Source organism: Mastigoproctus giganteus, chromosome 8, assembly GCF_048544385.1.
Source record: "Mastigoproctus giganteus isolate SK-2022 chromosome 8, ASM4854438v1, whole genome shotgun sequence".
Lineage (NCBI taxonomy): Eukaryota > Metazoa > Arthropoda > Arachnida > Uropygi > Thelyphonidae > Mastigoproctus > Mastigoproctus giganteus.
Genome location: NC_143582.1, coordinates 37058901 through 37069839, shown reverse-complemented (window position 1 = coordinate 37069839; position 10939 = coordinate 37058901).

Below are 10939 nucleotides of genomic sequence, written 5' to 3'. Positions count from 1 at the left end.
AAGTTCGGGCAGGTGAGTAGTCCTCTAGGCATCTCAGAACACAAACTTGGTGAAGGTCTTCTCCAATGGAGCCTTTCTCTCGTGGCCATTCTCGACCTCGTGTTGTTTTGGCAATATAAGAATGCAAAATGGGATGGTCTGCGCGATTTCTATTCTTCTTTTCCTCGGTTGGATTTTGAAATGCTTGCTTACCTTCAACGTAGTTGGAGACTAAATCATTCTGTTTATTTAACACAAAAAAAAAAAAAAAACTTTCTTGTAAACGCAATCTGAAGAAATTAACATAAGTACTATTTGGTATAAACATATTTGCATTTCTAGAATTAAAAACAGGTTTTTTTTTTTTTTTTTTAATTGTCAGCTCTATTTTAACAACTTTTAATTACTTCAAATGTTTCCGGCATTCAAGTAATTAAAAATTCTTGAAATATGCAAACTAGAAAATACGCCATTTTTAAAATTGATCTGAAGTCTAAGATAATGCCTTAAAAACGGGCAACAATCTTCTTTACCACTAAGATTTCATGCAGGAGATTTCCCATTCATTATGCATACCTCTCTCACTCCATCATCGAGCCGTCAAACTTGTAGAAATCTGCTGGCGGTAGATAAGACGGTACCGTAAATGTCTGTCATCATAAATCACCTCAGATGCAATACTTGCGAGGTGACCGGAGAATCTTCACCAGCTTTCGGTTTTCTCGTGGATTTATCCCTGCCTTCATCCTAACATTTTTTTTTTTTTTGTTCGGATCTTATGGTTTCTTTAAAGAATTACCTTCCTCTGACATCTCGTAAGCTTAGGTCATCATTTTATGCTTATCAATACCCCGTTATTTTCTTTCTTGTAATAATCTGCCTTTTTTAGTATAACTGATTTCTTGAGATTATTTTTTTTAACCTGCCACCTTTAATGTTTTTTGCTATAGCAGGGAACGGTGTTGGTGTCACAGATAACGCCAACACTTAGTACATTTTGTAGGATTAACTTTGTCATATTTCGACATTATTCAACCTCGACTGCCATATCGAGGAAATTACGTAGAACAGCAGTAAAAATATGAGAAGACTTCGACTCAAATGCTGGCGCAATTAATATAGATGTTGATGTATCTAACAAGTTGGTAAATTAGCAAAACACTGAAACACCTTCAAATGTTTGTCACTAAGGTTCTTTTGAAATAAAATGTTTCTTTGTTTAATTATCCTCCGCGAAACTTAAAGCTCTAATACATATTTTTTAATGTGAAATTTGAATTTATTTATTTCTTACAACTTTTTATTATGTTTAATGAGATCATATTTCTTCTCTCATTAAACATAATAAAAATTATTACACCGGTTCTCTTCAACCTAACACCGAAAGTAAGAGTACATTCTTACAAATATAATGGAAATATTTTTTTATCTGAATTAAATGCATGAAGGACAGAGAAAAATTGAGCATTATTGAGATTTGAGTATTAATTGTGAATATGGTAAATATTAAGGGTTAAATACTTGAGTTTAGTATTTAGAAATTAAGGAGGTTACAAATGGTGTGAATTAAATAGTGATTAAATGGAGACAAAAATAAAAAGTACTGTAAATGTGTGGAACGAGGGTGAACTGAGAGTAAACAAAACAGTGGCCCGTATTAGGGAAAGAGTGGTCATTTGCGAATGGGTGAGAAAGGGTTTACTTAGGGTTAACAATAGGACCGCAAGAACACATAATTAAGAAGGCTTTGATCTAAGTGGCATCTGGACATAAGTCCGGACGGTCTGGCATTCGCATCAAGAAAGCAGCGCCCGTGTGGCAGATTTTTAGGTAAGTCGGCGACATTTATCAAGGAAAGTGTAAACACGAAAATTGGTAATTTTGGAGTGAGCAGCACACATGAAAGAGTGTATTGCTAGGGTGTTAAATAAACGAAGTAAACAGGAAATTTTCAAGAGTGGGACTTGGTTTGTTCAGGAGGGAGAGATTGAGTTAAGTTTTTTTTAACATGTAGGAAAGAGTGAGAAATTAGTAGAGTACTGGGATTGGTTGAGAGTCCTGTGGGAGGAGGTTCAAACTGCTGAGGAAAAAAATGTTCGCGAATGAAAACTGAGTGGCGGATTGAAGTTGGTATAGAAGTTTTTTCGTTTTTTTTTTTCGGTGTTCGGAATTAGTAGAAGAGAGATTAAAAAAAAAAAAAAAAAAAAAGGTATAAGGCGAAGAGAATGCGGCTACATGCGGACTGAAAGTGATGTTTTTTTGGGAAGTGTGGACATGTAGGAAACAAGTATTCTGAAGTATAAAGTATTGGGAGAGAAGTATAAATGTAGGGAGAGAGAGTCTAGTCGTCACGTGATCGGCATGCCTAGCAACGAAATCGCATGCTGTATTTCTGTGTTTATTAAATGTATAAGAATCTACATTTGCGTCTAGGGGCCGATACTATCGAGAGCGAGCCAGGGATGTAAATGTGAGCAGAGAAATCTACGTGAGGAGTATACAGTCCGCAGAAAGATTTGAAACGGATGTGAGAAGCCTGTCTGCCACAGAGGAAACCAGAGTGCCAAAGAAGTTCCAGTTTTTATTAAATCCCGAACTCAGACTAAACTCAGTGAGAAATTGTTTGATAGTGTTCTTCAAAGGAAACCTTTTTTTGTAATGTACAAGTGAGTTATTAAGTCGGGCTAGATTATAGATAAAGTTAATGACCCTGAAATGATGTAAGGGTACTAAAGGGGTAAGGAAAGAAAGAAAAAATATATAAGGGAATTAATAATAGAATAAATCATAGGCTTTCGATTTTTCGGATGAGAATGTGATAACCTATATTGTCTAGAATGATAATGTGTTAACAGATGATAATATAACAGATAAGGGGAATACTCCACTGTATTAAAAAGGGGGAGTAACTAAGATAGAAATAAGTGATTTGCTGTAAGTATTACTGATGTAAGGGGATTAAAAATAGTAATTGATTTGATATATGTTGAAAGATAGGTGATTTTATAAAAAAAAAAAAAGTGATTTTTAATAAGTACTACTGATGCAAGTGATGAAACTACAATTGTACATATATACTGTAGTAACGGATTTGATAGATAGGTGAAATGACAGACATTGGTGATTAATAGTAAATAAGAGACAACTGATGTAAAGTGATGTGTCAACCTGTTAAGGAAGAGAAGCACCTTTTCCAAATAATAGTTGTAATTTATAAATTGTGTGCGAGGTTACCAATAAGGAAAAAGGAAAGAAAATGTGTTACCAACGTAAATTATGCATGCATATGAGAAATATTTGAGAATAGTTGATGATGTGTGTGTGTGAGATAGTGAATTGTCTTGTATCATAGTTCCTATACACGTAAATTCAAATTTGGAATGTAATTTTTTTTTGTCTCATAAAACATTTTTGTTAATTTTGTTATATAATGCTTATTAAAAGTTTGTTATTTATGAAAAATCTGTCATCTTCATGCTCTGCTATTTACCGCTTTACACACCCTAGAATTTGGAATTTTCTGAGAATTGAAGTCACAGTTGCGGTTTGTGTCCGCCCGTGACTTCAGTAGGGTGGAAGTCAACAACTAACCAACAACAATCAACACCACCAACAACATATTTGAAAAAAAAAAAATAATAATAATTAATCAAATTAAATATAAAATAATATACGGCGACCACAGCACATCTGAAAAGCCCCGCACAATAAAGTAAATTTTCTCTTTATACACAGGGGGAGAGAGAATGCAAAAACATCACCATATTTATCAATCACGCGGCCTTGAATAACTATCAACTCAAGAGGATCTCGTTCGTATGCCTTTGAGAAGTAAATAACACGTGGGCTTCTTTTGAAAAGTCCCTCAAAAGATGTAAAGATCAATGTGACCTTTTATCACGCTGTCTTGTCATGCCATCCGATCTTTGACACGACATCCCTTTTCCTGATGAAAAAAGGGATGGAAATGGCTTCCATGTTCTCTAGACATTTCTCTCTGATTGCTCACTGCGTGTGACGTCTTCTTTCTAGCTTCTCAACTAATGCTTAGTATCCCAAGGTTCCGTTCTTTCACCCACTCCTTTCTTCGTATATATTCCATTGACTTGAAAGCCTTAGTTTTGCTGATGATAGTATACTATCATCAATCCACTTTAACAAACTCCTGTTCTGCTCAAAACAGCTACAGCTTTTCGAATGTCCACCATCAATTGTTTAAATGCTACTTCCGAGCAATTCTGAAGTGAGGAAAAACTTACTTTCATGTTATTTTGAATTTGCATATCTCTCCCCCCCCCCCCTTCCCAAAAAAAAAAAAAAAAAAAAAAAAAAGAGTCTAAACTCAGAGATATAACTGGGAATTCCTGTGCTTGGGGATAAACTATTTCGCAAATAAATTATTTTGCGTTCCCTAAATCTCAAAATAAACATTATAAATTTAAAGATGAATATATAAATAATGAAATACATGTACTGCAAAATAATATTTATTATTATGTTGCATTTTGCTACTCTCACTCACTCCTTTTTCTGAGTATTTAAAAAGTTAACAAGTTAGATACGCGCGCAGTATATTACATTCCAGGCGCTTTCGATTTTTTTTAACAGAAGTGAAAAGTAAATAACCTGTTTCCAGTTAATCACTAATTAATTAAGGTATAAAAGTAATTGCTCCTTTTTTTGCAGTACTTTATTTCTTTCTAGATTTTCAATAAAAATTGAAATGCAACAAGTACATACCTAAGATCGTAGTATGCAGCCAACACTTTTGTAATGTACTTTATTATTTTTTTGTAAAATTGAAATATAATCCAATATTTTATGCAATATCTTTCAGTGTTAATGTTTTCAGAAATTCTAGAACTTGAATTTCTGAGTTCACAATACCAGCAAGTAGCTCATCACGATTCAAGCTTTGAAGGCTTGAATAATGCCCTAATCCATGGGCTGAATTCCTACAGTTGTGTTCCTTGAGCAGAAACACAACTCTGATCTTGCCATCTCTAGATTTCAAGACATCAACCGAAGGATCAGCGGGGCAGTAATCAAACAGTAACAGCCGCTTCAAGTTTTTTGGAAAGCAGGTGCCGTCTCGCCAATGGTACAAACTCACTTTCAAACCATGAAGCAAAAATATCACTCGTCATCCAAACGTTGGAGCTATTTTTATAAAAACACAGTAGAGATTTCAATCATTTCATGTTGACATGTTTAAAACACCGGGGATTTTGGACTTTTATCGATACACAATGACTTTACCTTGTGATTTCCAGTCTTGTTTGCCCACAGTAATTCTCTCATTGTTAGTTTTCCGGCTCTGTTGGGTGCCTTTTTAATGTCCAGTGACTTATCGGGGAGAAGTTCATAATACAGCGCTGTTCGTCACAGTTGTACAACTGTTCATCTACGAATTCACCATCTTGAATCACGTTACGCAGAAATTCAGGTAACGCTTCTGCTGCTGTAATGTCACCAACCTGGGTTATCCCATGACGAACCTTCCGTTTTCAAAGCCACCCAGACGCTTTAAATGTGTCATCATCTCCAACAAGTAGCTTATGAAATTTAAGTGTTTGTGCTTTCAAAATTACCCCGTTTATCGCTACTCCACTACGTTTTTGTAGAAACAACTTCTATAAAAAAATTTAGTTTTCTTTCTTTGCAAACGTACGTCATCTTTTACAGAGTCTACGAATGAACGCAAGTTTTGTTTTGTTCCACACTCGCGATACTGCATTTTGTTTCGCCACTCTTAACTCTTTCGATAATCTTTAACTTTTCTTCCATTGTATATATATATATTTTTTCTTTTGTGCCCATTACTTCAGTCCTACTGATTTACTAATTTTGCGGTGTCTTAGAATTTACCCTGTTTTGAGAAAACGAAATTGAAACCAAACTGTCCGGTAATGAAGTCGTGATTTCTCCATAAATCACTTATCAGTTCGTGTATATTTTTGCCTACTTTAGCCCTTGAACAGTTTTTGCTATAAGTCTAACTTCTAGTGGAAGAAAAGATGTCATGTGCTATTGTTTACAAAAATTTACTTTGTAACTAATGTAATGCACTTAACGGCAGCAGCATTCACTTCCAGAAGTACAGTAGTGGTTTGTAATTAGCGTTCATTGATATACTCTTTTATTGCATCTCTAGCTGAGGGAAGAAATTGGGTACCTATAGTAACTAGTCTCTGAAGAGTCCCGTTGTTTCCAAAAATTATTCTGTAAATGAATATGTATATCGAAGCGAATACAGTAGCTAATTTCTCATTTTGGATATATGGTAGTAGGATGTACAGTAGACACGAGTACAAACAGGCAGTTCTTGCTTTAGGAGTTTTTTCCCCAAGTATCAACAAAATCGAAAATATGAACATTAATTGCAAAAAATGAATGTAAACATTCATAAATACCGCATTCCAAACCACGTGCGTAGCTATACAATAGAGTGTACCCTGCTTCACGATATTAATCAGTTCCAGAAACACCATCGTATCGTTAAAATATCGTAATGTGAACCCAAGAACACGTTTTTTGGCAATTCGTTTCAAGATCTCGGAAGTTGAAATTTTCGCTGTATAACTAAGCTATTTATCCCTCTAAAATGTCATTTTTAAGGTCACGAGCGTCACGACCTTAAGGCCATATAAAAGGTTGTGAGAGTGGTTTGTAAATTGTATTACCAATTCAAATCATTAAAATGCACTACACTTTCATCGTTATATGTTCCGTTATAAGAACCAATTTTTGGCTTTGTGATATTTTTCTAAACACATTTTTGATTTCTGGAGGTCACTACCATAAAACAATTTGCGCTTTCCGGTTTATTGGGCTTTTCTGTTACTTGCAAGCAATTATAAACGGGTAGTAAACTTGATCTTCTTGCATTTGTGAAAATACCGATAGCTCGAATTGTGTTTCCCCTTTACTGAAATCTTCAATCGTATAAAAAACAAATAAATATTCAGAATCTTCTCTTCACTTTTTTTTTAAGCTTCGTAAACTTGTTACTCCACGCGAATCGTGTTAGTTGCAATTTGTGTGTGCCGTTAAAAAATGCTTATGCATGCAATCGTGAAATTTATAATTAAAAGAGAAGATTATCTTGGAAACAAACGCCTCTTGAAACATTTCTGAAGAAGACGACTCCTTGTGCAACAAACCAACGAGTGCCGAGCCAATAATGAGTGATCAACGAGAGTGCATTTAGTCGATGATGATGAAGAATAAACATTCTTTAGCATTTGTAAATCGTAAATAATTTCTCTATTATTATAATTTGCTTGATTTTACAGGCTACGTTTTCATTTCTTTCGATAAATCAATCATTGTTTAAACAAACTAATTAGCTAGCTAATTTCATTGTTGAGAACACAATCCCTATTTTTAACATTATGTCTATGGGATTAAATTCCCGCTTTACGAGCGCGCGCTAGGAACGAATTAACTCGTAACTACCTGTACAGTACAGTACAGTACAGTACAATATTCACTTTTTCCAGTTTCCAATATGAAATTACTATCGTTTTGGGGATCACACCCGAGGTATATCTGAAATTGAGGTATGAAGAGGCGCGTTATATCAAGGTTACGCTGTACTTGAAATAAAACCACTTCATTTGTGTAGAATATAGAATCCTATACGTTACACAAATGATTGTTATATTCCCTTAGTAAGAGAATCTAACAATCAGACGTTTCAAGAATGTTGTCTCCTCCACTTCTTCAGTCATTGCGATCAAACTGTCAGTTTGCTCCTTCAGTGTTTATGTGACGGTGTAACAGTATGATCTCAATCACTGAAGAAGAGGAGAAAACATCAGCGAAACGTATCATTGTTAGATTCTCTTAGTAATAAACAGATTCTGAACTCTCTACGGGGGTAAAGTGGTTTTATTTCAGGTATTTAAAACAGTTTTAATTCATTTTAGAGCATACAAAATCCACTCAAGGATTTTGCGTACTGAAAGCTCCCATTATCTGTAATTACTCGTGAGATTTAACATGTCTTATAAATCTCGGGCGGAAAGTAGAATGGCCACAATGCCGATGTAGTTCTTATATACTGTACTTTGCATTACATCCATATTGACACAGAATTAAATATAGTAGATGTATTATTAAAATTCTGTATGGTACATTGTTGGGAGTCCAGGTGCTTACTAAGCAAAAAAATTCTGTGTTGGCAAATACAGGTGTCCATAAAGTACTGTTCCTATTTTAAAATTTAATTATGTCACAACAGAACAATGCAGTCTTATGCAAATTATTATGAAACTCCAAGAGTTTAATGTTCTTCAATACACCTCAACGTGTGCATCCTTAGTGGTCCTTAAAACATCAAGGTGAAATTCCACTTCTTGCCATCTACAGGCCAGCATATCAACACTCAGTTTTAATTGCCTCAGTTATCGCGAAGAGTTTCACCGTTAGTAACGTGTGTTCTGCACATAAAATTCTTGAGGTACCCCCATAGGAAGAAGTCTAAGGGTGTGATGTCAGGAGAGCGTGGAGGCCAGGCGATTGGTCCATCACAACCCATCCATCTACCAGGAAATGTTTCATCCAGAAAATGAACAATATTCGCAATCCAGTGTGGAGGTGCGCTATCCTGTTGAAAAATTATGAATGGCTACAGCTCTTCCAGCTGAGGGATCACAAACTGCTGCAACAGGTCGACATAAATGATTCCTGTTATGCTCTTCTCCCAAAAGAAAAATTGACCTATCACCCTATCGTGCATGAGATCACACCAAACGTTTAACTTGGGCCTATCACTAATGTCATGCGGGGTTTCACAACCCCATATCCAAAATGTTGTGGCGATTCACATGTTCAGACACATGAAAAGTCGCCTTCTTTAGCTGTTTGTTGTCTTCATCAATTGAAACCAGCATGGAACAAGCAAATGCACAGCGCTGAAGAAAGTAATTTCGCTGCAAAGCTTGGAAAATTTGCACTTTTGTATGCATTAAACGTAATCGCTTATGCAAAACTTTATTGTTGATTTTGGTAATTGCAGTTTACCAAAATCAATCGACTTTTGAGGACTTCACTGAAATGCTGCGTGGACATTTTCAGTTGTTTCTTGAGACACGCTTGGACTTCGAGGCAGGTCAATCACACTTCTGTTGCTCGAAAATTCTGAACCCACCACCTGATACTTGGTTTGGAGGGAAGGTCCTTTCCGTATTGACGGCGATAATTTCGTTCCACGGTAATTACAAATTTTGACTCCACAAACCACATACATCTTTCTCTTGTGTAGTCACCATTTTTATGTATTATACCCTTTAAAAAGGAAAAAACCTGTTTTGAATTTTATAATACTTTAAGACCGCATTTGCTCTATGTCTTTTGGTTGTAGTAGTAATCGAGGCATGTGAAGCAAGAACAAAAAAAAAAAAAAAAAAAAACATTTCACACATTCATTCCCTTTAAACGTTTGTCCAATTCCTCCTTGAATTTATTTAAGCTATCAACTTCCACAACGATAGATGAAAGTTTGTTCCAGCAATCAACTATCTGCTAGCTAAAGGCAAATTTCCGCACATCTATTCTATAACTGTCTTTCCTCAATTTGAATTTATGCCTACTCAGGTTCGTAATCTGAGAAAGAGGAAGAATCCGATCAGAATTGAGCCTGCTTAACACATTCAAAGCCTTATATACCTCAATCAGATCAGCTCACAGGTGCCTAGTCTCCAGACGCTGCAATTTGCAGAACTTAAGGCTTTCTTGGTAAGAGTACTACTTGGCTCCGCTCACCAATCTTGTTGTACAGAAAAGGGCAACAAGGTTGGTGGGCAACAAGATTTGTTCCGGTCACCAACCTCGTTGCCCTTTTCTGTACTCATTCTAGCAACTCTACATCCTTCCTAAAATGAGGCCTCCAGACCTGTAAGCAGTACTTAAAGCGTGGCTTGACCATTGTCTTATACAAAGGGATAATTACCTCCTTTTCCCTATTAGCAAAATTCCTGTATATCAATACCCCATGACCTGCTCTGGCAACCTGTCTAAGCTGCTCATAAAATTTCATATCTAACTGCACAATTACTCCCAGGCCTTTTTAATTTTCTACCACCCTAAGTGTAGTACCACACAGTTGGTACGTTTCTCTGGGGTTACTTCTACCCATAGGCAGTACTTTGCATTTCTCAAGGTTAAACTTCAGTTTCCACTTCTCAGCTCATCTGCCCAAATTTTCTAGATCCTGTTGCAGTAACACACTGCCATTACTGTCATTAACAACCCTGCCAACCTTTGTATCATCTGAAAACATCACCTTTAAGCCTGATATACCTTCATCAATATCATTGATAAATATACCAAACAACAGCGGGCCCAACACCGAACCCTGTGGGCCTCTACTAATAACCTTAGTCCACGGTTAAGAAGAGCAGCGTCCATTGATTATCACTCTGTCTTCTCCCACTCAACCATCCTTTTATCCATTGTAGCAACTTACCTTTAATACCATACTGCTCCAATTTGTACAGTAGTCTTCCATGCGCAAGTGTTAAAAGCTTTCCTGAAATCCAAATATATAATATCAAAATTATTTTTTGCATCCAGTTCCTTTGTAACCACATCATAGTATCCAATCAAATTTGTCAGACAAGACGCTCCCTTAACAAACTGTGTCTGAATTACTGTAGTCTTGTCTAGATGAGCCTGCAATGCATCTTTAACCAGTGACTCCATTATTTTCCCCGGAGAACAGAAGTTAAACTAACTGGTCTGTAATTACTCATGTCGCCCTTGGATCCCGCTTTGTGAATTGGGAATACATTTGCACATCTCCAATCCGTGGGAATTTCCCGCGATTCGAAGGATACTCTCATAATTATGGCTAAGGGTTTGCTCACTTCCTTTGTCGCCTCCTCTAATATAAGCGGATAGATCTCGCCCACCCCAGGTGCCTTTAAGTTTTACTTCAACAATTTCTCCTCCACTT